General features: G+C 33.9%; 1 protein-coding gene and 1 long non-coding RNA gene across 3 annotated transcripts in view; one reads left to right on the plus strand and one right to left on the minus strand.

The window, feature by feature from the left end:
• Positions 1 to 20,339, minus strand: part of BRINP3 (bone morphogenetic protein/retinoic acid inducible neural-specific 3) — a 398,700-nt gene extending 378,361 nt beyond the window's left edge. The window contains exon 1 of one of the 2 annotated variants that reach the window (XM_011934194.1): positions 19,884 to 20,339. The gene's annotated coding sequence lies outside the window, so the exon portion shown is untranslated. Of the gene's footprint in view, positions 1 to 18,203; positions 18,824 to 19,883 lie in introns of those variants that run through there. The other variant, XM_011934195.1, reaches the window with a different exon arrangement.
• A 357-nt stretch (positions 20,340 to 20,696) lies between these two features.
• On the plus strand, positions 20,697 to 23,804 carry LOC105506153. The gene is made up of 3 exons (XR_001000880.1): positions 20,697 to 20,930; positions 21,510 to 21,568; positions 22,781 to 23,804. It is a non-coding gene; the product is annotated as an uncharacterized LOC105506153 (long non-coding RNA).
• Positions 23,805 to 27,956: the final 4,152 nt, after the last annotated feature.

The following is a 27,956-nucleotide window of genomic DNA, read 5'->3' on the forward strand; positions in this document are numbered from 1 at the left end:
TCTGAACAGAAATAATTTTTTTGGAAAGTTTGTTAACACATAGGAATGTCAATCCTACCCCAGATTCAGTTAATTTTGGTGATATCTTAAAATCATTATATTTGTAAGAACTTTATGAAGAGATTTTACAATGAACAAATTCAGATATCCCAGTAAAGTTATACTGAAATAGTGTTTAATAACTTTTTTCACGAGTTACATGACAGGGAGAAAAGTCATAATAGAACCCCTAAGGCAAGGATGTAAGCTTCTAGCCATCTTTGGGGCGAGTGCTCATTAAACTCAATGTTCACCATCAGAAGAGCTTCATTACCTGGTTTGTCACAACAGTAGATCATTGTACATTTAATTCATCATTTCATGAGTACTAATTTATAAATTATTAATGAATGACCTTAATTGGTTGCTTTATTTGGGTAGGGTTACAACCATATTAATCCATGTATCAGAGATGGTTTAGCAAATAGAGTTTGTTTTTAACGATGTAGTGTTAGGATATTAGGGGTGACAACTGAGGTGAATAGCTAAACTTAAATATACTGCCAAGAAAGAGAAATCACAAGTTCCAATGAAAGAGGGTAGAAATTATTAAACTACTAATGAATTTATCACTTTTTCTATAGTGTGGTGAAAATGCAAAATAGTCCAGAATTTGATATTCGTAACCAAGAGGATAAGTGGCCAACTAAGAAGATGAGAACATCAATTCTCAATATTTTCTGGACAATGGGAGAGTGATTTTATATAAAAGAGAGAAATAAAAGAGAATGAAGAACAAAAAAAAAAACAAAACAAAACATTAAAAACAATACAAAATTTAAAGCATGAGTTTATGTTTAAAACATGGTATTTAATTAAGAAGTGGTATTTATGGATTTCTTTCATTAAAAATAAGTCATAAATATTAAAATATCTCTTTGAAAAACAGATACTTAGTATAGGTCCTACTCTTAAATTCCTTCTCACAAAAGAAAATTTGCTGTGAAGATCACGTCATGATACAAGTCTATTTGCAAATCCTCAATGGCCTTGATAATCTGTGCAGAAATAAAATACACCAAAAGTATGTTACATATATACTAATGTATACTAATGTGTATAATATATAATAAATGCATAAATAGTATGTGTATAATATATATTCTATATATGATTATACTTTCTCACTAGCTGTCAATAGTCTTATTCCAAGGTGGCAGTACCTTACTTTTATCTAAAATACTGACATATATATTTGAAATTCATAAATATTGAAGTTCATAAATATTGAATTTCCGGTTCTACTGGAAATTCATAATTATTTCCAATATAACTGAATTTTCAGTGAATTTCCAGTAGAACTGAAACTACGAAGATATAAACAAATTATTAGGAATCACTGAATTAAACTTAATATCCTTTAAATTGGTGGGTCATGTCACAGCGGCGCACCTTTTAAACATCTCTATCTTATTTTCCACAACCTACTTTGATGTCCCGTGCTAATTATTACTATTCGTCAAATGATTAACGTTGCAAACTGTGTCATTTCTTTTTTTGCATTTGCATTTGGACTGATTTTTGCTGCTTATATATCCAAACTATTCTCTCAGGAACCAAAACCTGCTGAAGAATTTGAATATAAAAAGTGATTTCAGAAAATCATTGTATCAAACATATTTACTTTAATTTTGAGTAATGTAGAACCCATGGAAAATTGAAAGACTGATACAGTACATTCTTACATATGCATCAGGCTGAGTCACCAGGTTGTTTTTGTTTGTTTGTTTTTGTTTTTTACCATATTCTCACTCTCAGTCTCTTTTTCTCTTTCCCTCTCTCTCTCCTTCTCATAAATTTTTAAGTATTGGACCAAAGGTATAAATAAAATTGGCTAATCTGCCCAATGTCTGCAACCATTCTCTAAATTTATTCTCTTGAGCAAATACTATGCTGTTCTATAAAATAGTTCCTTAACATTAATGGTTACTAATACTGAAGCTTGTAAATGTAAAACTATGAATCTTCAAAATACAATATACAATACTCAAAATAACTATTTAAAATGCCACATTCTTTCAAATAATATGATATATATTATTCTATTGAATCTATTAAATTATAAATGTTAGTCATTTGATTATTATAAAATAAAATATTTATATGTATTACCCCCAGAATCTGTTTATAATATATAGCATTATTATATAATCATATATAACTATAATAATTATTTTTCAATTATACATTTAAGTAAATACTAGCTATGAAATCAGTGACTACTAAATACATAATTGTGTAAGTAAATAAATGGTAGATGAGTTAAAAATATTTTAGCATAATTTTTCAATAGTGTTTCCACAATATTTTATTCATTGTTTCAATTCCACTCTGGTAGAAGCAATGACGTACAAACTCAGAATTTAAAAATAAATCTTATTGATGAATTGCAATGTGCAAAGTATCATGATAAATTCTGAGACAGAGTTGGGCTTTAAGTCTTTTTTTTTTTTTAGACGGAGTCTCGCTCTGTCGCCCGGGCTGGAGTGCAGTGGCCGGATCTCAGCTCACTGCAAGCTCCGCCTCCCGGGTTTACGCCATTCAGGCGCCCGCCACCTCGCCCGGCTAGTTTTTTGTATTTTTTAGTAGAGACGGGGTTTCGTCGTGTTAGCCAGGATGGTCTCGAAAGATAGTGCTTCTATCCCCTGGAACTTACCGGTTTAGGAAGGCCATATGGAAGGCAGGGCATATTGCCTATGGTCATTTCTATTAGAAAACAATACCTCTGTCAAGGAAAACTAAACATTCTCCAAACGTTTTCTGGTTTTCTTATCTCACTAAATCATACTTCCATCTACTCAAATTTTTAAGCCTAAACATGACTTTCACCTACCTTCTCACTCACATATCCAATCAGTCCTCAAGTTCTGTGCATTCTTCCCCCTAAATACAAGATTTACCACTTTTTTCCACCCGCATTTTACTTGACCAGCTCGTGGTATGCGCTCAACAATACCAACTTTGCCTCTAAACTGTATTACTGCAATAGATTCATGACTAGTTTTCCCACCATCCATGTGGCTCTATCCAATCTGTTCTTTTTGCTACAGTCAGAGTGATCTTACTAAAATGTTAAATCTGAACATGTAAATCCTTTACCCCCACTTAAGTTATGACTTTTGTTTCAGGATATCAGATCTCTTTAAAATAACTTCTAAAATTATCTTCCCTTGCTTAACTCTCTGTCCATATCTTTCTTATGTATATGTGCCAGGACAGTTATTAACCAAATATCAACTTCATTTTTCAGCCATGATCATATACCTCATCTTCACTCCATTTTCTCTCCAAGATCTGTTTATGGAGGTTCCTCTGGCTGAACCACTATTTTGACTAGGATCTCTTCATCTGCCTAACATTGACCTTAAAACCTCAGACTAGATTACCATTTCATTCACAAAGCTTTTTATGACCCTTCAAAGTTGGTTGGTCATTTTTTTGTGCTCCCATTACTTTCCCTATGATGGTACATTTACGTGACATATTTGTTTGCTTGTTTGCCCTACTTCTCTGCATATCTCCTTTCCTTCAATTAAATTAATTTGGAGAGAAAAAATAATTGTTCCTGTCTTAATGACAACAAAACAGTCACCAAAGTTTCTGAAATAAACCTGCATATGTAAGTATTGGTAGAGTGAATGAATAAATGTTGATGAAACAAGTACTAAATTTGGGTGCACCTGGTGTGATATGACTGGCAAGACCATGTCATAAAAAGAAAATTTATTCTTCATAGAAATAGAATCTACAAAGGATCTGTATCTGAATCTGCATCTGAGCTGAGCGTCAGGATGAAAATAGCTTTGGCAGTTGAAGAAAGGGAGCAAACCGAATTATGAGGTAATGATTTTTAAGCTCAGATTGTTGACAAGTTCAAAGAGTATCAAAGCAAAATTTTTTTTTTTTTTTTGAGACGGAGTCTCGCTCTGTCGCCCAAGCTAGAGTGCAGTGGCAGGATCTCAGCTCACTGCAAGCACCGCCTCCCGGGTTTACGTCATTCTCCTGCCTCAGCCTAAAATATTTTTTAATTTTAATTTTAATTTAATTTAATTTTTTTTTTTTTTGAGATAGAGTTTCACTCTTGTTGCACAGGCTGGAGTGCAGTGGCGCGATCTCAGTCACTGCAAACTCCTCCTCCCAGTTCAAGCGATTCTACTGCCTCAGCCTCCCAAGTCACCGGGATTATAGGCATGCACCACTGTACCCAGCTAATTTTGTATCTTTAGTAGAGATAGGGTTTCACCATGTTGGTCAGGCTGGTCTCAAACTCCTGATTTCAGGTGATCCACCCACCTCGGCCTCCCAAAGTGCTGGGATTACAGGTATGAGACACCATACCTGGCCCAAAGCAAAATATTCTTAATGTTAAAAAATGTTAAGGACAAAAATATAAAGTATTATTATTAATTATTAGATTGGGGACATAACAATAAGAGATTATCATATTATGCACAACTGGAAAACTAAGGACTTTTTCACTTATGTTCTATAATTCAATTTGTACAGACAGAGACTGTATATGAAAGTCAAACCTAGATCCTAATCAACAAACAGCCAAACCAAAATCCCCCTCTAATTGAGGAGCACAATGAGAATTTAAAGAATAATAGTAAAGAAACAGGAATTGAAGAGCCTGTTCCTCTCCATTTGGAAAATCATTTACAAGGATAATTTTGACTGAGGTCTCCCTGACTACCTGGGGAGGAAATAAAGAAAATGATGATAAAACGAAATGCTATTTTAATTTTCTTCACAACAAAATGAACACCTTTTTTTTTTTTTTTTTTTTGAGACGGAGTCTCGCTCTGTCACCCAGGCTGGAGTGCAGTGACCGGATCTCAGCTCACTGCAAGCTCCGCCTCCCGGATTCACGCCATTCTCCTGCCTCAGCCTCCCGAGTAGCTGGGACTACAGGCGCCCGCCACCTCGCCCGGCTAATTTTTTGTATTTTTTTTTTTTTTAGTAGAGACGGGGTTTCACCGTGTTAGCCAGGATGGTCTCGATCTCCCGACCTCGTGATCCGCCCGTCTCGGCCTCCCAAAGTGCTGGGATTACAGACTTGAGCCACCGCGCCCGGCCATGAACACCTTTTTAATCCTTTTGATATACCAAGCATTTTACGAAATTTTCTTATTTCAGTTCTCAGCAGCACAGCGTAATATATATTAAGATCCCATTTGTACTCTTGAAGTCAAACTGAATACTGTAGTTTTCCTGTTGCATTCTACTGTAACCTAATAATAACCAATTGCAAACTGAAAGTTATTTCTCAGAATTTTTGAGGTCACCTTTGTATAAAATAAAAATTCAAATGAAAGAATACGATTATCTGAAGCTATTGTAAGCAAGCAAGTGTTCTGAGTAACTACATATTATGAGTTTTCACTGTGTGTCTGCTTTGTATATTTTAATATTTTCAATTAGAGTGATAGTTTAAATCTACTAAATGTGATTTAATTAAATATATTTTAAAACATGTACTACAAACTCAAAAATTAGAAAACTTTCTTTTCAGATTACATGTGATATTTATTGGGTTGAAAAGTATAATCATGGTTAAACTGGATTAATTTACCTATCTACTCCTCAGAAAAATTGTAAGATGAATCCAATAGGCTTTGATTATTCAATCTTATTATAAATTGCTTTATAGTACTACTAAAAATAAGACAATTCAACACTGACATAGTTGGTGTCTAACAATGGGAGACATAATAAAATTTCAGTGAAATGAGATGACACTTAATATTTTGCTAAAATGCAATCATACAATTTTAATTAATATCATGTTTTTCATGTTCTCATACAATAGATAACGAAAAGGATAGGAGGGTCATTTCTAACAAGTATTATTTTAAGAGATAATAGTGTGGAAATTCAGAACTACAACTGAAAAAAAAAAAGAAAAATTATAACATCGTTTGCCAAGAAATATCCTGAGTACAAAAATAAAGCTTTAAAGACATTGCTCTCTTAGAACATCAATCAATACTCAAGTATTAAATTCGATGAACATATTCAAACAAATAAATAAGGTAATACGTTATCTTTCTACATGTGTAAAGATATGCATTTTCATTTTTGAATGTTCACAGATTCTATATATTCTATAGTCAGATTAGTAAAAGAATGAGAGCTTCATTATTCAATAAGTTGCATCATTACATTTTGGTAATGATGTATAACTTCACACTTTAGTGAAATACTAATTATAATCTATAATTTTATATTTTAAATGACTTCAAATTGTTCTTTCTTAATCTATACTTTTTTATTTAAACTTAATGAATTTTTAGATAGTCTAACAAACTAAAATTTGCTACTGTACTTTCTAAAGATGTAAAATAATTCATCAAGATATGAAATCTTGCTTTATACAACGTAGGCCATTCTCCCTATAAATAGGTAGGATTTTGCTATTCTATTTCTATACTCCAACAAGAGTATAGAGAAATAATTTCTTTATGTTTGTTTTCTGTTGAAATAAACAGAATCACTGGATATTTCTAGGAATTATAACAACAACTACATCTTTCAAAAAGTAAAGACATTAAAAAAAAATCTAAAAATTAATGATAATCCTCAAAGTAAAATGGTATTTAATTCCAAGCATCACAGAAAACTGAATTTATTCAATGAGCGGCTACAAAAATGGCAGAAATGGATGTTTATTTGAAATAGAAATCCCTTTTGAATTTCAAAGACAAATGTCTTGGTGTATTAATAACTACCTTAAATTTTTTTAACAAAGTAGGTCATAAATTATGAAAGTAAGTAGAGACTGGATAGATTTTAATTAATGAATCTTGTAAAATTTTATAATATGCTATTGTTATCCTTTTTAACACTTTTGTTCATGTGACCAGATTATGAGAGATTTGCTGGCAGTTATTATGTTTTTGTGATGCCTGGGGCCCTTAATATGTAACACACTATCTTAGGCATAGTAACTTTTTGGAACAGGCTCTGAATTGAACTCATGCTTATTTTTTTAACTTTATAAAAAATAAATCTTCTGGGGCTGCTTTATTATATATGCTTACACTAGCAGGGGATTATTATATTAAGGTGTTATCAATGCATTATTTTCGCACATATTTATTTTCCTATTCTTTTTTATTTATTTCTCAAAAGAACAGAGCTTCCTTGTCTTCAATCATATTATAACAGTTAATACTGACCTTAGAAATGAGTTCTTCTAGTCATATAACTCTGCTAAACCTCTGTTCCAGAAGATCATTCTTCTTATTTATTTTAGCTGGTCAGGCAATATAGTGCCTATGAATTACAATTTTAAGCGTTTTCCAAATTAATGAGGGTTAGTATTCCTCTGAGAAGTATATACTGCTAAGGAAACTAATCTCCTGCTTGATCTCGTCAATACAGTCTTGTCTTACCAATAAAGAGGAAGTTAAATGCTAATACCTAATGGTAGAACTGATTAGAAAAATGAAGAGAAGGTGAGTTCCATTCCTTAAGTTGGCCCAGCACGTAGGGGAAGTTATTCTTAAGAGCCCCAAATACCAGAATCACTTAGGTTACCTGATAAACATAAAATATCATGGTGTTTCAACGTAGATGATCATATAATAAAATATCATTGTAAGATTCAGATTGTACTCCGTTTTAATTCATAAAAAAAATTAGTCAGGCACTAAGGAATGAAGTTCAAATGAAAGATGTTGAGAAAGTATATTAGATTGGAAAATCTAATTTTAATATAAAATATAGGGAACTGTTTGACAAAAACTCTTTCCTGGACCTAACTCTACTCAGGCTCCTGTTTACTCAGTTCTCGGGCCCTGACTTCTGAGCTTCTGTATTCATCTCTATGTTGGCCAATTTTAACAAGAATCCTGCTAAGTCAGTTTTATTAGAATCTTCACCTTTAATATATGATCCACTTAGATATCTGATTGGGTTCCTCATTCTCCACTATCCTGAAGGTGATATCTGACCACCCTCGCCTGTCTTTAGCAAGAATCCTGTTAGAACAGTTTAGCCAGAACCCCCTCTTACCTTTGATATTTTCTCTTAGTAATTTTCCATCCACTGATCCCCATCCTTCTCTTTGGCTATAAATCCTACTTTTTCTTGTTGTGTTCAGAGTTGAGTGAAATAGCTCTCTTCCACTTACCAAACCCCATTAAAGTAGCCCACCTTGAATAAAGTCGATCCTACAAGCCTTTAACAAGTATTATGAATAACTTTTCCTTAACAGCTTCAGAAAATGTATAACAATTAATATATTTTTCTACCAAAACAGTAAAACAGAAGACAATTTAAAATAAAGATTAAAAGGATATGTAGAAATGAAGTAGAAATGTTGGATGCAGATATCAAGATTTAATTGTTGTTGTGACTGGCAACATGATTTTTCCTTTCCTGGCAGAATCTAACAATAGAAAGTGTTCCACTTGCAAGGATAATAAAATGTTTTTTATTATTAAAAAAATTTTGTCACATAAGTGTCAATTTAAAGAAAATGTGGAGAATATTGCCCCTGCACTTTTGGATAGTATCCTCAATTTCAGTTTTACAAAGCTTTTTTTTTTTTTTCCCATAACAACAATCCCAAATAAAAACTAAAACTACAAAAATGTTTCAACAAAGATATTCATACTGCTCTACATAAAGGCTTACTAATAAAATCTAAGAAGAAGACTCAATACTGAGACAAAGAAATCTTGGAGTTTGGTAACCAAATGGACATCTCTTGATCTGTAATTTTCTCCCAGGCTTACCCTGAAGTTAACCAGGCATACAAGGTGAAATGAGCTGTTTAATTAGAAGTTATTTTCTTGAGAAGCATAAAGAAGAGTGTGTACTCTGAAATCCCTGACAAACAAGTATTACATTTAAGGAGCTTTCAAAGATGGTTCAGTAAAATTTTTACTAAGATAAAAAGAGGTAGTAATGATCTAGTCCATAGGAAGAAACTTTCAGAATTTCAGAATAATAATCTTCAGTGCCTTTTTTACCAATTTCTAAGGAAATGAAAGTGTTTCAACATTTTTAACCCATGAATGTGTGTTACAAATATTATTGGTAAACCCCTTAACTTGTCTTCTTGCTGGTTACAGAAGTCATTCAATTCACATGATAACAATTCCACTGTAGTTTAGGCAACATGAGGCTGATTTGTCTCTGTTTTATACAATAATGTCTCCATGGCACCAACAAGTGAAATTGGCATGTAGAAGGTCTTAAATAAATGGAGTTTATTAATAAATAAATGGAATTAAAAATAAATTTGTAAATAAAACCCTTGTAATGTTAATCTGATTTTTCATTAATTATTAAAATAAAAAAACCTACTGGGAATGTTTTCATTAAAAAAAATATATTTTGGAGATAAAAAACAAAACAACACACAAAAAGCCACTAAATCATCACTCTGAGAATTGTTATGACTATTTTCAGAAATGTTCTGGCTTCTCTATTTCTCTTTAATAGCTATTCTTTAATACCTTATATAGAAAATCCATTCTTCATTGTCTTTTCTCTATAATGAAAAATAGACAACCCTCTTGTCTCTAAGATAGTTATATTTACAATATCAAAATTGGACTTGTATGCAAATAAAACGAGTGGCCAAGCATTAAATTTGATTTTTAAAAGTATATTACAAGTATATAAAAGTAGATTAATTTTTAAAAGTATATTACAAATAGCAAAAAACTGTAAGCATCTTATGAGCAATGGTTACATCTCTTCATTGTTATATTCCCAGGGTTTACAGCAGTGCACATAATTCATCATACATCTGATGCACTTGTTTTTTTAAAGAGTCAACAACAAAAGTGATTTACAACAAACTAACAAGACTAACACCAAGTATTTAAATCTTTATGTGCTATTTTCCAAAGCCTTAACTGCCATCTAATAAAGCGTGTCTGAACTCTGGGTGTTTCTGATTAAAGAATGCTTCTTTAGCAATTAACCTTAGCACTACTTACCCAATTGACAGAGAGGCTTGGATAGCCCAAATTTTAACTCAGAAGTTAGCCTTATAATGTCTCCAAAAGTTATATGGTGTCTAACTAAGCTTTCTTTCTTACAATACACATCTACTTTTATCATTCCCCAATATACAATTATGAGAACACTTGATATTTCCAAGGACCACTTGTCAATACATGAATTTATCTTCTAAAACAGCCCAAACTGTCTTCAAACTCAAAACGTTATGAGATACTATTTCAAAAAAAAGTCAACAATTTTTAAACTTTAAAAGCATATCTGAAAAATTTTCTGAAGATTTTTGATGACAGTCTTTACATAAACAAGAATCAGCCAAATTTTGAAAAGAAATAAAATTAAAATGAGACATTACGATATCTGACATAGAGAGAGTATTAAACATTAGCTATTCTTAGGATGTCATGCACAAACTAAGTGGTAATTTTTTAAATCATCTTGTTTGAACTTGTCAAGAATTACCTTCTGAACAATAATTACAGTAATCACTATTACTGGGCTTATCTGAGACCAATATTTAGGAATAAATACATTTTAATTAATAGTTAATAATTGGTTTAAGATCTTGAGTAAATTGTCTTCAGCTTTGACTGACGCAAATATATACCTAAAATATAGGAAAACATGTCAAAGTTATATCACTTCTGTAATTAAAGAATCATGTGATGATAAACTTTTATTTACCTTACTAAAGATTATTAAAAATAAAGAAATATTTTAACAGTTAATCAAAACACTTATTATTGGAGCTGCTGATTCTTCCTCGAAATCAGAATTGGTTTTCTTAATTAGCAGCTATGAATGATAGGTTTAAAAAGCAATAATGACAAAAGTCATCTTCATTTTTATTCCGGTCTGTCTTACAATTGTAATTTGTTGTTTCGTCTTTCAAATTGGTTGAACAAGATAGTTCTTAAAATTTCTTCATTTCATGGCTGGATGAAAGATACATATGAAAACCTGCCAGAGTTCACTCTACAAGGAAACAAGAATCCTCTGAATTATTTTTCCCATAGGTAAGTTACTATTCAAACATATTAGCATTACATTTTTGACCAAAATATAAAGATAGCTATACATTTAATAAAACAATAATCTAACTTTGATATAAAAGTTCTCAAACAAGGAATTATGGATTGCAAAATTGCATATCTTTTTGGAGGTGAGAGTGGAGGACGCTTATAAATCCATAGAGTGTCTCCACTCAAAAGTGAGTTAGTTGCATAAAACAATTAATTTAATTTTAAAAAGGTTTAAAAATTATTTCTAAAATACACTTTGAATGCCCTTTACAATTTTTTTCGGGAGACCCTTTTTTCTTAGGTATGAAGTTTAAGTTTCAATACACAGAGAAGGCTAGATTCACTTCTCTTTAGTTCACATTAGGAAAAATAATAGTGCTGTCTTTGAGTTACTCTAAATTACCTGCTGAATCATTGAATAAGTAGAAATGAGTATATCTTATACACCTGATAAGCACAGATTTCTTCATAATCGTTTGTCCATGAATTTTTTAAAATAAAATTAACAAGTTGTTTAAAAAACTCTCTTTGGAGTAAAATTCATATTTAGGAAAAAAAATACACTTTCTAGTTGTTGATACTGTTAATTAATCTAGTTGTTGGTACTGATAATTAATTTTCTTCTAGATTATTCCATTTTGAAACTTATAGTCTTCTTCCTCATTATTCTTTAGTACAATCTGGACAATATTACTTATCATATTTGTAAAATGTACTATTACTGTGTCTCTATATATTAGTGAACTGGTCTGGGTGAATAATAAGAATTTCTATTACTATAAACTCAAGTATAGTCATTTAATTTTAATGTTTTCAACAAGCTAGATTTGGTCTATGTATTAACATGCTTGGTGTTATATGTGAAACATTAAGAAAGCAAGCATTAATTATCTTAAAATAGTATTTTATGCAACTTTGTTGCATAATTTATTCAATTTTTCATAGTTTTTCTTCTACCAATTTAGAGTGTATTATTTAAAACGTGTTCATGTCTGAAAAAAACAGGACTTCTTTTGTGTATATATATTTACAGGACTGAATTTTCAAACCATCAGAAATATTGCCATACTAAAGTCACGAAAACCACTTTATTTATTATCTATGCCAGGAACTTCCTGATTTTATTAATTTTTGTTTTATATTTATGTTAACTGTAGCATAAGGGGCTTCAGCAGACAGCATTAAATTGCATATTTAAAGGCAGTTACGGAAAAATTATCTTAAAATATATGCATAAAGTATTATACAGAGCATAATCATACTCAACCTTCACACAGATATGTGATTTTTAATACGATACTTGAATAAACTCATGCCTTAATACCTAAATTTATTTTTTGATTTAATTTAATCACTTTTTTTAGAATGACTTACATTTTTGGACAGCATCTGAAACATTTAAATGAAAATATTTGTTATTAGTGACAGTAAGAATTTACTGAATCTGTAAAATAACAATGTAGTTATATACTGGCCACTATTTGACGCTGAACAATCTAAAATGCATGGTTACTGAATTCTCGTCTTCCCAACGCTAGATTGTTTTTTAATAGTGCAATATTTTAGAGATAGCTTTTAAAATTAACAAAATGCAACAGTCCAGAAAAGTTAATAAAAAAAAGCTTAATCCTGATGAGCTTGGCTGATACTCACAGAAATCAGGAAAAATAAGTCTATCTATAAGTATTCTTTCACAATAAATCTATAATGGAATATAAATGAAACATACCATTATGAGAGAATAATTCTTTCACAGCAGAGAACTATAATACATTCTAATGTAATGTTCACATATTTATTAATTTAATCAATAAATGTGTACTTTATAGATTTAATTTGCTGTAACTATAATATGGTAGCTACTTTATTAGCTATTAAAATGAATTTGTTTTGCTTTGGGTGCTTTTAAAGGCATCCACATCTCATCTGAGTAAATTAGAGTTTAGACATTAAAACAAATACTTCTGAAAAAAATAGTAAAAATAGGTTGCACTTAGGGTACTTTTTAACTCTAAACTTGAAAAATAAAACATTGACAAACAATGAATAGTGATTATTGAAAATAACAATGAAATAGAAGAATGAGCATCTATAAGATTTCTCAGTTTAGTAGATAACATGTCATTTTTCACCATCTCAATTTATACAATCATGGTTGAATATAAACATTTCAAAATTTTATAAAACATCAATTAATCCAGTCAACTCATTGTAAATATATGTGCTATATTTTTCAATTTTGGGAAAGATATTGATTAGTAAATAATAATTGAGTTACTGCAATTGTTAGAGCATCAATTAATTACTCATGATGAGTTATTTTGGGTATGAGATTGGGAAAGTCTCCGGAACTGTGTGAACTTTATTTTAAACATTAAGTGTAGAGGAGTGGATTAAAAGCTTATAAGGTAAGCTTATAAAGTAATTATCTAGCAAGACTTTGTAATTGGATAGGTCTACAGGTGAGTAACTGGATACAAATATTCTTGAAAGCTTATATTTATGCTTTGAAAAGATAGGGGTAGAAACCTAAAAAAGTTCCTTGTGAGGACTTTTGATAACCAGTATAAAATGGTTACGGTGGCTATTTGATACTGTTAAAAAATAAAAAATTAAGAATTTGGCCAGAACTTCCAAGTATGTCTTCAGTAGAAAGGTCATTAGTATTCATCATTAAATTTCATACTCAGACACTCATTTTCAAAAAATAGAATATTTCCTAAAATAGAATAAATGTTATTAAACTATCCTCCTCCTTTTAGCAACTAAGATTATCCATTAGCAGTCAATAATATTCACACAGATTATCTTTTATTTTGCTTTCCTTTAAAAATTATGAATTATTAACACTAAAATAGTAAAATTATAGAGAACGCATAGTAGTTCATGAAGAAAGTGGACAGAGTTATACTTCCAAGTGTCTAAATAAGTTTATCCAAGTATTCGCTAAAACACCAAAAATGCCAGATGTCACCCTAATTAATTCTGGTAAACTTTATATGAGTTTGTAAAAAGCGTTAGAAATTAGAAGTTTGTCTAAAGTTTCTCCTTTTTTAAGTTATTACATGAAAATATTTTAATCTTGTTCCCAGTTAAGAGTAGAGATCATCAGGTTGACAATATAAATCTGCTAAGAAATCAGATGTTCTTTATATTAAATAACAATGACAAATCAGTCAAAAGCAACTATTCTGTAAAGGTGACTCTATCCAAAACTGAATAAAAGCAAAGGTTAAATATAGTATAAATAATAATGAATATGCCTCAGGAAGTATATTATTTCAACTTTTTAAAATTACACATATTAAAACTGTTATATTTAATCAATATCAAATATTTATTAAATTCATTTGACACCATAACGCCACTGACCAAGATTTGATATTAATATTAAAAAAATTGAGTCAACATTATTTATTGTGTGGAGATACAACTTTATCAAAAACAACTAATTAAAAATTCAAACTTACATGATATCCTTTGAAAAATATATTTTGTTTTCATAACATATTTGTCCTTTTTAAAGCATCCACATCTCTTACATCATTTTTTATCTACAACTCTCTGAGGTAGGCATTGTTTTCTCCATGTGAGAGATGAGAAAAATAAATGAAGAGTGGTCAAGAACATCTTACCAGGATTACATTAATCCCAGGTAGAACTAGAAATGAAATTCAGGAAGGAAAGTCTAGATGTATAAGCACTCTACTTTTCCCAATAACCCATTATTAGGATGTGAAAGAGAAAGACAGTGAAAGCCTTAGAAGAGAACATCACTAATCATAAGCACACAATCATAATACCCAAAAATACTTGAGATATTTTTCAAGAAAAAATAAATTTTTTCTAAAAACAATATGTGTGCAAAACAAATATAACACAAGTTGGTGTCATTCCCATGTGTTCCTGAACTCTTTTAATATTAATACCCAATTTACTAAATGTTTCAGACTCTTATTCTAGTAAATAACTGCCTCTTTTAAAGATAATATGAAAAAACTAAAAATAAATAGAGGAAACATAAGAAATTGAATCACAGGTTGATAATGAAACATAAAAGTTTGGAAATCCCAACAGTTGTATTCTTTGTACTTGTAGAGAGAAACACACAAATACACTACACTGAAAATAAATTCCACTTTTTTTTAAAGAATACACAAATCTAGGAGTCAAGCTAATGGTAGAAATTACACACACACACACATACACACACACACACACACACACACACACACACACACTTTGAGTTCCAATAGTTTCTTCCTACTTAGATTGTATTTACTTAACTATAATGTACAATAACTTTGCCTGAAGAAAATCAAGATGTAATTTATGAAAATGTACGTTTCTATGATGATGAATTTCTTAAGATAAAATGTCCTATGAGAGGATGAAATCGCCTATTATCTGATTAAAAGAAAATGAAATTGATTGTTATATGGTATCATTCTATTTCATTTGGAAAACATTATTAAAATAACATAGATTTAAAAGAAAAACCTTCTCCAACTACCAAAAATGTGTGTATGTATACAAATATATATGTATACACACACACACAAACATATACACAATGAGCATATCTACTACAATAAAATTGTTAAGGATTAAACACAAAGTATTGGGGAATTAGAATTCATTGACAAATTACTTTCTCTAGTGGAGTAAAAACTACCTTCTGCATCCAACTGAGAAAATCACTACAACTTTGCAATTTTACAACCCAAAGTTTCAATTATCTTTCTTATTTCTTCAAGATTTTATCAGTAAGCCATACTAGCAGAAAAATTATTGATCAGGGATCTACATCAATAAATGTAAGTACTAAAACTATTTACCAGAGATAATTTAAATAATACAATTTCTTAGAGAAGAGAAAGTGTTATTAACAAGTAGAGGAGTTTTATGATGGTATTTTAGTAATTTTTTTTTTTTTTTTTTTTTTTTTTGCTTCACTGTGTGGAAAGTCCAGGCTCCTTCAACATGTTAACAAAAAATAACAAAGTAATATAAATAATAATAACAAAACTTATTTGAATATTCAGAATGTGTTTGCCATTTTAATTGAGAAAAATCTGATAGTGGAAGAAATCTACTGGTTGCTCAATCTACAAAACTGAGAATGTGAAAGAAATTTATTTGGGAAAGAAAATCCAACATTTTCTAATTTTTTTTTTTTTTTTCAGTTTTCCAACTGTTTTTCTAAACCCAAAGATTTTCATACTAGGGTCCTACACAACACTGTCCTTGGGCAAGCTTCTTTTTTCATTCTATTTTACAACCCAACCCACCCCCACCTCATATATTTTTTCTTAAGGTGGAGAAAATAATGGAAATACCCACAAAACAGTTCTCTCAAAGAGTCAAAATTACTTTATTAGTTCAAGAAACCCTTAATAGTTCTTCATTTGTCCTTTATATATTAAGGTCTGGGACCTTAACAAGAAGCAATGTTTTCAATGCATTTCTGCAACTGCCACCTTCCATATTTTATTAAGGTTATACATTTCTTCTTCTAACTCTCTACCCTTCCCATTTCTTCCTCTAACCTTGGTCCAGTTTATGATTTTTGTAATGTGACTACACATTTAAATAAATGCACACTAAACAGTTAAATTAATGCATGTTAAACATCTAAACTGCTTTACCCTGATTCATGAATGTGAATATTAAGAAGTTGTGCATCACAGCAGGACCAACTGAAAATGCAGATATTCCATTGCTTGCAACACAGAAAAAAACCACATGATAGTAAAACACAAGTTATATGATTGTCAAGAAAATACATTCATTCCTTACCTGCTTAATTGCATGATGACAAACAAATTTATGTAACACGCAAAAGGAAGTCCCCCAAATCGGAATCATCTGTCTTCCAAGCTTCTGTGGCAGTTTTATACCCTGGTGCTCTCTTCTTTGCTTACATACATTTGACTAGATAGAATATTTTTCAGTGACACTAAGGTTAATTTGCAACCCTAGTCACCTTTTCCTCCTTTCAAACAGCCGGTGGGCATTTTACACAGCTCCAAACATGCATCTTATCTTAGGAGGTAGTGCCTACACGGCGTTTCCCAGTAGAATTCCTATTACAAGGAGGTTCCTTCTCTAAAGGGCTGATCACGTTCTCGACCTGGTGCAAAGTAAAAGGCTCTCCGGTTCAACTCTTGGGGACTAGAAGAACAGCCATCAGAGACTTCAACTCTCTGTCACTGTTTGGCTGTGGAATCAGCAGTAACCAGCGGCCAAGAAGCACCACCCCCTCTCCGGTGGACGCTGGAAGAGAGCGCTCCCAGTCCCACATCTTTCTACTTCCCACCCCCACCTCCAGAAAGAGGAAAATAAAAATAAAAGACCAACTTTAAAGTGGATATAAGCTAGACAGATTCCAAATCCTCACTCTTTGCTTTTAACTTCAGCCTTATATTCCAAGCTCTAGCTTCAAGTTGAAATTCAACTCTCTTCCGCTCACCGCCCTCCAGATTCTTGGGAGTTGGTGAAGGAAAGGAAGGAGTGACCGTCAGCAATAATACTTTAACACAGAGCCTAAGAAGTCATTCAAGAGTTCTAAGCTCTACTTCGCAGTCAGACAAGGACAGTGATTAGGGTTTCATAAAACAGGCATTCTGAGGAACCGTCGTTTACTAACAATAAATATAGCTCATTAAAATAAATAAATATTAACACAAAAAGGTATTAAGAGACTCCGGAGATCTTAAGTCTATTCTCTCATACAGAAGAGGTTTGCCGAAGTTTGTCTTGAGGAAGGTTGGAAATGGAGCATTCTGGAAGGATGGAAACCCCCTGGAGCACACCACTTTGTCGGGCTGTAAATGCCCACACCAAGCACACGTTAGCCGCAGGGGCTGAGTGCAGAGCCTGCGCTAGCGGGTCAGAGAGGGGGACACCTTTCCTACACGCATGGGTTATTCCCACATCAACACCAAGCCTGGGGCCAGCTGGTCAACCAGGTACCTGCTCTCCTCCGTTCCCCGAGCTCAGGTGGCATAGGCGTTGCCGTGAGCTGCGGAGAAATCTCCACGCAGAGTCGCCTGTTGATAACCCTCCAGTTAAAACGTTCTTGGCTGCGGGAGCCCCTCAGATGTAAATTTCCCTTTCACACGCTTGAGCTTCAGGTATAATACAGCAAAACGCACTTACCTAAACACCGACTGTCTGTTCCTTACTGGATCTGACTGCGCTGAAAGTTGTTTTTTTCTCTCTCTCTTTTTTCTTTTTTCCCCTCCCTCCACCCTTGCGCAACAACAGCAGTCCTCCAAAGAGGATGTTTGAATTGAATTATATGAAGCTCTCCTTTCTTCAAATGAAGTCACGGACTCTGATGGTACTGGCTTGTCAGGCAGGACTACCAGACTGGGAAAGAGATCAGGTAGAAACTAGTGACCTAGTGACGGGTGAGGGGCGCCAAGTGGTGCGGACAACAGTCTCAGCCCTGTTCCCTCTCGGTGGGAGTCGAGGGGGGAAAGCCCTTGAATCCCGAGACTGGGGGATGGGGTGACGCTGCAGCTGGAGTACTTTTATGTCTGGGAGCTAAAAGGGCTTTTGAATTTAAAAAAAAAACATTGCTTGGGTTGTCGCGTCAGTCATCAATGACGACAAGAATAGTACTTTCCCAGAAATTTAAAAAAAAAAAAGAAAAGAAAAGCGTGAACAATAGGTTCTTACCTCCATCTATCCCAATAAAAGGAAATGTTGTAGAAACCAGGAACTTGTCCTTAATTTGGGGGAGGGGGGCGGATGTTTAGAGAAAACCCTCAGCGGGTGTTAGAAATTACTGATGCATGCATGTTTGGCATTTAAATGAATATGGTGTTTTCCTCATTATGTGTCAATATGTGAAGTAAAAGTAAAGATTAAAATGTTTCTCAACACAATTATATGGAAGGGGAACTGATAATCTTGTCAGTTAAGTCCATAGAAATGTTCATAAAAGCAAAAGGCACTGACCATATTAACATGACTATTAAACACAGGGGGTGGGGGTAGACAAGTATGAAGAGTGAGGCAATTAAATTTTTCATGTAAAGTCTATTCTTGAATTTCAATTTATCAGAACCAAGATAATCAGGGGTTTCTTCTGATAGCTCCTCTCTGAAATGAGTACTCTGTGTCCAATTAACTGTTCACCAGCTAATTCACAAAATCAGAAATGTACTGACAAATACTATGCCTGAATTAAAATACAATGCCCAAAATAACGCGTTCATGTGTGATCTGAAATGTTTTAAGAAAAAAAAAAAATGATGCCCTCAAAACTCACAGTCCTCTTCCTACCATTCAGTGACATTTTAGTGTTTAAGGTCCTGCTAAATTCATAAAAATACACTTTGTAACAAAGTCCTCCCTCAGTCATGTAATTGCTTATCATGAACAAATACTGACCTGAACAACCTTCTGAAGATCAGACTAGTGAACTTTCCAGACCTTGTAATTGTCAGAAAGTCTCTTTTAAGCTCTCTCTTAGATAAACATATAAAATGTGACCTTTCAAATGGCACAGGAATGTATGCCAAGACGGGTTAATGGAGGTGGGGGAGATTAATGTCAACGTAAATTGTAATATAAATGAGGACAGAAATTTAAAAAATGAAGAAGGTAAAAGATATTGGGGTAATACATGGGATATTGGGGTAATACATGATATGGGATAGGTCTTAGTAGTGCAATTGCCACTAACATACTAATTAATAAATATAGTCATATGGATCTTTCAGTTCCAAAAGTAACAAAAATGTGAAAAATGAAATACTTCAACAAAACAGAGCTTACTAAAAATAACACTAGTTAAGTTTCTAGTAATAGATAAAGAGAATAACTTACCAGAGGAAATTTCAGGAAGCAAGAAGACTGTGAGAAAAATACATCCAGGATTCAAATAGATATTCCATGATCTTCCAAATCAAGGTAAAGTAGTGAGCTGCAGGGTAGTGGGACTTTAAAATAATCAGCAGTTCCTGGTGGCATGTAACCAAGTAAAAACCAGTTACACAGAGAGCCACGAACCCCCAAGGCAAGAAAGCAGAATGTGAAAATGCTTTATATGGGTGTCGGGGGGAGATTGGGGGGGGGTGATTCGTAGTGATCCTTAAGCAAAGTGAAAATTTACAGGCTGTACATCCCCATACAGTTGGGAAAGGAAGAAGCTGTGTAACCCCAGAGAACAGGAGGTGGAATACAGATAAATCTGCAAAGAGAAGTAAAGGGATGTGTTGAAGACAACGAGATAAAGAGAGAACTAGTGAGCAAGGCTGTAGTCATCCTGATAGATATAGCAGCAAGAATGATTTAGGCTGCTGGGGAGGATCCAATGAGAATTCAAGAGGGCACCACTTCGGAAATCCTGCTCTGATCTTCCCACTCTCAGTTCTTTGAGAGTTACCTGCGTTGGGACCATTATTATTAGGATTAATAGTATTCCATCAGTGCATTTCACTAGTATTTCCCTTGAACATTTTCACTCGCAGCAACTGAGGGAGGCGTTGTAAGGAAGTCCAACACAACCAATTCCCCCACTTCCCAAATAAACCACTACGGTCACATTACGATGACCAGATCATCAGCGATTTGCATGAGGCGGCGGGGGGGTTGGGGGGTGCGGGCGGTGATCGAAGGGCTGAAGATGCGGAGGAGGCCGAGTCGCTAGGCGCTTTCGGGGGCGCTGTGCCGGGGAGGCTTAGCCAAGGGGACCGGGAACCCTGGTTAGATGCAGCAGCGGCGGCAGCAGCCCTCCCAGGTCCCACTTCCTTGGCGTTCCTGCTGCCCGTGACTCAAGGATAATTGACTTCCATCTGAACCCTCAGCTCCGAACGCCTTGCATTAGAAGCTAGAGCTTTGGAGGTTCTGAGGACGGTCTCTGGGGAGCAAGTGGTAGGTTTCGAGGCGCCTGCTTCCCCTCTGATTCCTGCAGTTACTGAGGCAGAGTGCGCTAGAAATGGCTTTGCTGCCGAATGCATTATCTTGCCATTTTCGTGTCCCAATACTGAACAAACGATCGCCTGATCGATCGGTAAGATTAGCTTTATTCCTTCTCCCTATTCCTCTCCTTGGCCCCATTCCCTCTGCAAGCCCAAACCCCAATCTCTCTCTCTCTCTCTCTTTCGCTCTCTCTCTGTCTCCAGGAACTTCATTTTTTCTCTTTGAAACCGGCTTCCCAAGGGAACTGCCTGTGTGACTGAGAGGCTAGTAATCTGTTTGTAGATGATTTATACTTTGGCTGCAGAATAAATCCCCCTCCCTACTCGGAGTACTCTCCTTAGAGAAGATCCCCCGCCCCCTCCCCATGGGTTCGCTCTCAGAGCTCGGATCTGTATAAAGAGCGCTGTGGGAGTCTTTTGCCCTCCGCTCTAGCTCTATCTTCCTCCGGACCCCGAAGCTTAAGAATTATCCGCCTCACTCTCTTTTTTAGAAATAGGAGGAAAAGGTAGAGTGGAAATTGATTTCTTGCAGAGACTGAGGCGCTGAATGATAGAGGGAATAAACATTTGCTCTGGATAAAAATGTTCTTGGTAAGTAATCTTATTTTCTGCGGTTGAAAAAGAAACAGATTGCTTCTCACTGCCCCATCCCCCACTCCATTCATTTATTTGCTCTTTGTATGTAAATCACGAGCTGTGTCAGTGGAAATTTTCTTTTCCTCTTTCCTCCGAGAGTAGTAGCTTGTAAGGATGAATTTGAAGTTGAGGGTTTTAAGGAGACAATATGAACGCTTTAAGGTCCTTTGTATCAGACCTTAAAAACCCAAAGACAGATAAAGCAGTTAAATCTCTGTTTGTTTACTAAAGTGGTATTTAAGTATTTCCCTTATTTCCTACTAACTCTCTTTCCTTTCTGAAAATAAAGAGTTTTAGGCAGTGGGCTCATGTCTATGCTTTTAGTACGTCTTGGCCATGTTCTGAAATACAATTTCAGTTCCAAAATTGAGAATGGTTATTTTTCACATTTCACAGGTAAATTAAAGCTATAGAAACCACTTATTAAATGTGCATCTTGGTTCCAATTATTGCACCAGATACAAATTAGTAGTATCCACAATGGTTATTTGCATATTGTGGTGATACTATAAATTCATCAAGCCTTCTGGTTTTCCATGAGTCTATAGCACCCCCAGCCTGTGCATGTTCACAGTGAGGAAGGAGTGGATAGGTGTAGCAGTAGGGAAGAAGCCAAAGGGCTCTTGATTGTGCTTACATCATATGTCACCAAGTGTGGAGAATAACATGTTTTGCAAATTGTGAGAACTTGGTTTTCAAGAGTAAGCTGATTATTTTTCATGCACAAAATTAAGGGAGATTTGCTTTAAGAGAAATCATTACATTTTTAATTACAAAATCTATTTTACTGGTAAAACATTTAAATTAAACTTTTTTGTGTATTGTTATTATCTTACTGTAAACCATCATCCTCTAAATTTAATTAAAAAAAGATAAACTAATTGGCACAAAATGTATTCCTGATGAAAACAGGACGGCTGAAAAATCATCTGAAATGTATGATATTAAAATGTTATTGGTAAGAATAAGCTTCATTTTAGAAAATCAGTATTCTAGAAATCAGTAGTATAAAATTTCAGAAGAGAGATAGTCAAGTGACACATTGCAAGACAAAATATGCATGTTCTCAACTATCTATATAGTCTTTACAGCCATCAACATTTGCAAAAGAAAAAAAAAATTCAGTAAGGGCATGTTGGCATAACGTTTTTTTCTTTCTCTCTTCAGGCTGTTGTCCAGCTCTAATGATGTCCTAGAGCAGAAGTGTTTCTTCTGTTGTCTCATTTTACCGACAGGATGATGTCTGTGTATGTCTCTGTGTTTTAGAGAGGCTAACAAATGCTGCTAAGAGGATCTGAGGTTCACATAAAGAGGCTGAAAATTCGGAATTACTTTCATTGCAAATAAACATTAATAATTGTGAAAGTTAGAGAGCATACTTTTCACATAAGACTTTGATATGCTGCCTAAAGCTACTTTCAAAATTTGCTATTCAGAGAAATACATTTGTTTATTGAGGACCCACTCTGAGTTAAATTAGAAAAATGTAACATTCAGATTTATATTTTATATATGAAATCAATGTGTGATTGCTGTTCTTAAAAATTTGAAAAAAAAAGGATAACAAAAATATTACTTTTGTTACCCATAGTTCATGAACTTTAAAAGTGTTTACAACATTTAAAGTTTAACAATTTAAGTATTTGAACACTATACTAATTCATATGGTTACATTTGATCAACTCCTTCATGAAGCCACAGGCTTTATATCTCCTAGCTGCCTTTTACCTTCAGAATATATTTGGTTTATACTTAGACTGCTCCAAAAGTTATGCATTTTAATTTTGTGTTGAGAATGTCTTTCTTACATAATCACAGTGCATATTTGAGGCTAGTACTTCAGTACATTTTATATTATTGGTAATGCTTTTGTTAGCCATCCTGGTGCTGCCTTCTTATAAGAACTGTGTATGAGTTCCAACTAATATATTTCTTACCTCTTAACTCACTAAAATTTCTAATCTAAAAGCAATATTCAAGATACATTTTATTACAGAAATTGGAAAGCAATTTGCCTGGGAAGCAAAATGTTCATATGATTCAGGTGATTTTAACATTAAATCTAACTTGTAAAGAAAATGGGTTATATAAAGATAAATAAATTGAGACTGTTATTTACATAGCAAAGAAAGTCACACAAGACATACACATTTATGCATATATAATTAATTTCAATAAAATATTGATATTTCTTCATTTTAATCTCTGCTATGTTTGTTTTGCTTTTAGAGTTTTGCCTTTGAAAGAATCTAAAGTTTTAAAAATACCTATGTGTGCAGGAGTCTTCACATTTTATTTTACAAGATCAATATGCTGCTAAATAAACTGGGGCTAATGTATTCAAGTCTCATAAAAAAGTATGTTGGAACTTGAATGGACATTGAGGATCGTTTAATCTTATCGCTCATGATGATGAAGAAGTTGAGAACCAGAGAGGTTAAGTGATTAGTGTAATCGTACACTAACTAGTAACCTAAGGAACTTTAAATGCAGGTTTATTAACAGCTAGTGTTCATTCTATTACTAAGATAGGCATTGTTTGAGAGCGGGCCTAGGAAATAAGTGGAAGGAAGAGAAAACAGTACAAAGATGAATAAATTGTAGCCAGTCTTCTTAGAATCCATTTTGTTGATAGCTAATACTCTTTATGGTAGAAAACTTTTATTTCTCTGCTTTATTTTATCCTCCACTCTACTGCCTTCCCATGATTGGAGATTTCATGTAATTTACCCTTGCAGAAAATATCCTCAATATTCTTAGACCTGGCGCAGTGGCTCGTGCCTGTAATCCCAGCACTTTGGGAGGCAGAGGCGGGCGGGCGAATCACGTGGTCAGGAGATCGCGATCATCCTGGACAACATGGTGAAACCCCGTCTCTACTAAAAATACAAAATTTAGCTGGGTGTGGTGGCAGGTTCCTGTAGTCCCAGCTACTCGGGAGGTTGAGGACAATCGCTGGAACCAGGGAGTCAGAGGTTGCTGTGAGCCAAGTTGGCTCCACTGCACTCCAGCCTGGCCACAGAATGGGACTCTGTCTCAAAACCAAACAAACCATATATATGTGTACATATATATATATTTTTTTCCTCAGTATTCTTTTGTACATGCATTGAGTTGCTGTTCCCTAGACTATTTTCCCTCATGATATATAAGCTGTCGATAATTTCAGTCACCTGCAATGTCGTACTCCATCATGTCACCTGTCTGTTCTACTTTTTAAATTCTCTGAAAATGTAGAAATTGGATTGTTTCAAGAGGAAAGCTGTCCTCTCAAAATAAGAAGTTTAATTAGACTCTAACACATATCTGAAACTATACACACAGAAACACACACACACAGTACGAAAGAAACGCAGAGACTAAGACAACACTTTTTAATGGAAACATTATGTAAAATACACATACAAAAAAATCCTGCCACACGTGTTACATGAGTATAAAAACAGACAAACAAAAAACTTTCTAATTTGAATGAAAGCTACAAGACTTCAACCATTTAGGAAGGTTCAGTGTTCTGGATTGGCTTGAGCCATACCAGTGTTTTTTCATATACATCAATATTTGTGTGTTACATACAAGCCATTTTTGTTTTGAAAATGTCAATTCTAAAGTCGAATAGCAACACTAAAATCAATTTGGCACTAATCACCACTTCAAAAGGGTTATCATTTCTGGATTAAACAAGATGAACGTAGAATCAAATCAAACATTTAAAAATGTCTATAGTGTATGCTTTTAAAATTAAAATGTTTGCACTAATCTGAAAAATTAGTGGTTTATAGAAGGATTTCTAGAACCACATTTTAGCACCATTCGTATGGCGGTGTGTGTTTTTGTGTGATTAATAATTAGTTTTCAGGCCAGGCGCGGCAGCTCATGCCTGTAATCCCAGGCCAACGCAGGCAAATTGCCTGAGGTGGGGAGTTCGAGACCAGCCTGGCCAACATGGTGAAACCCCGTCTCTACTAAAAATACAAAAATTAGCTGGGAGTAGTGGCAGGCACCTGCAATCCCAATTACTTAGGAGGCTGAGGCAGGATAATTGCTTGAACCCAGGAGGCAGAGGTTGCAGTGAGCCATGATCAAACCACTGCACTCCAGTGTGGGCAATAGAACAAGACTCCTTCTCAAGAAAAAAAAAAAAAATAGTTTTCACATGCATATAATAGGGGTGCAGAGCTTAACCTATTTCAAAGCACATACTGTTAGCTCTCACTTTCATGAAGAAGGAACCATGATTATGTTTTTATTCTCAATGCAGTGACTTTGTATCTCTACCACCTAGCACATCTCCCTACGTAGAGAAGGAGCTCAATAAATATTAATTTAATGGATGAAACTAAGGACTGCATCAATTTTTCCCTCTTTAACATTCTTACAAAGATTTATTGCATTTAATTTGTTTCCAACATTTAAAAATATTGTTATTAAATTTTAGCATTCTTCAAAAACTTTTGGAATATGTGATACATATTTGACTTAATAAATCAAATTATATTAGAAATCATGACATTTGCACAACACTTTATAGTCTTATCAATACCTTACTATTCACCATATTCATTTAATCCTTTCACCATGTTGTGAAGTAAGTTAGTTTTTTACCTTAACATGAAAGAAGGTAAAAGGACATGAGAGAGGTATGAGGAAATTGAAACACTGCTACTAATTAGTATCTCAGTCTGCTCATTCAAGCTGTTCCAATGAAATACCATAGACAGGGTGGTTTAAACAACATAGGCTAGGAATTCCAAGATCAAAGTTCCAACTGATTTGATTTCTACAGAGGGCCTGCTTTCTGGTTTGCAGATAGCCTCCTTGTCACTGTGTGGTCACGTGACTTCATAGGTGTGTGAAAGTAGAGGAGGGGGAGGTGGTGAAGAGAGAGCGATAACTTCCTCTTTTTATGGGCACCAATGCCATTATGTGGGACTCACCATTATGTTCTACTGGAAACCTTATTACCTCCCTAATTCCTTACTTCAAAATACCATCACACTGTAGACTAGGGCATCAACACACAAACTTTGGGAAGATGTAAACCATCAGCCCATAAAAATTACTAAAAGACATTGTTCAATTATTTTTATTCACTATATTGTGTTTCCTAGTTTGTTGAAGAAATGTGATGAAAATGTCATATCACTTTATTAACAAGTTATGTATATAAGTGTACATTCTTCATCTGTCAACTTCCGGCAAGTGAAATATATTTAGGGAAGAGTGAAATATTTATAGTATCATAAGCTGGATTATAAAACTGTTAGTTTATAATTATTTAACATTTTGCTACTCAAAGTTCTCAGAATTAACATTTTTTGACATTAAAAAAATTATTTTCTAAATTATTTGTACTACCAACATTTATTTGTTAATGTAGTGACTAAAACACATTCATTGGCATAGTGGATATATGAATCTATGCATATCAATAGACATGTATATATGTGTACAATTTTTGAAACAACTTACAGAAATAATAAATATGAGAATATTCAAAGAAATGATAAGATACAACTTCCTTACAATCCTTCCTTGTAACTGGATTTTAATGATTAACTAGTATGGGTGTAGTAGAAACAATAATGGCCCCCAAACTATCCACATCCTAATTCCCAGAACCTGTGATAACTTTCCCTTTTGTGGCAAAAGGGACTTTGCAAATAAATGTTAAAACATTAAGTATCTGGAGATGTAGAAGTTATCTGAGATCAGCTGTAAATGCCCAATGTAATCACAAGCATCCTTACAAGAGGGAGTTAGAATGAAAGAGTCAGAGATGTGAGGACAGAAGCATTGGTGGAGTGATGGGGAGGAGTGAGGAGAGTAGCCAAGAAATGCAGGGAGGATGCCCTCTAGCATCTGGAAAAGGGAAGATTCTTCTCTATAGCTTCCAGAAGAAATGAAACATTGCTGACCGATTTTAGACTTCTGACCTCCAGAATTGCAAACTAATACAATTTGTGTTACTATAAGTCATTATACTTGTGGTAATTTGTAACAGCAGCAATAGAAAACTAATACTCATGAACACAGTAGAATGTAAGTAGTATGTTCTTTCCTCTCTAGGAACTAGATGATTTAACAGCAAACTCTTGCTTCCTTGCCATTCCATTACTCCAGGTACTGAGCAAACCACCATCTTTCACGAGTCGAGAACTGAATTGAAGCTGGGTACAGCTGTTCATACCTGGAATTTCAACTCTTTGGAAGGTATAGGCAGAGAGAGTCCCTTGAGCCTGGAAGTTCTAAACCAGCCTGGGCAACATGACAAAACGTGGTCTTTACAAAAAATACAAAAATTAGCCGGTCGTGCTGGTGTGGTCTATAATCTCAGCTACTC

Source organism: Colobus angolensis, unplaced genomic scaffold (genome assembly GCF_000951035.1).
Source record: "Colobus angolensis palliatus isolate OR3802 unplaced genomic scaffold, Cang.pa_1.0 Scaffold132, whole genome shotgun sequence".
NCBI lineage: Eukaryota > Metazoa > Chordata > Mammalia > Primates > Cercopithecidae > Colobus > Colobus angolensis.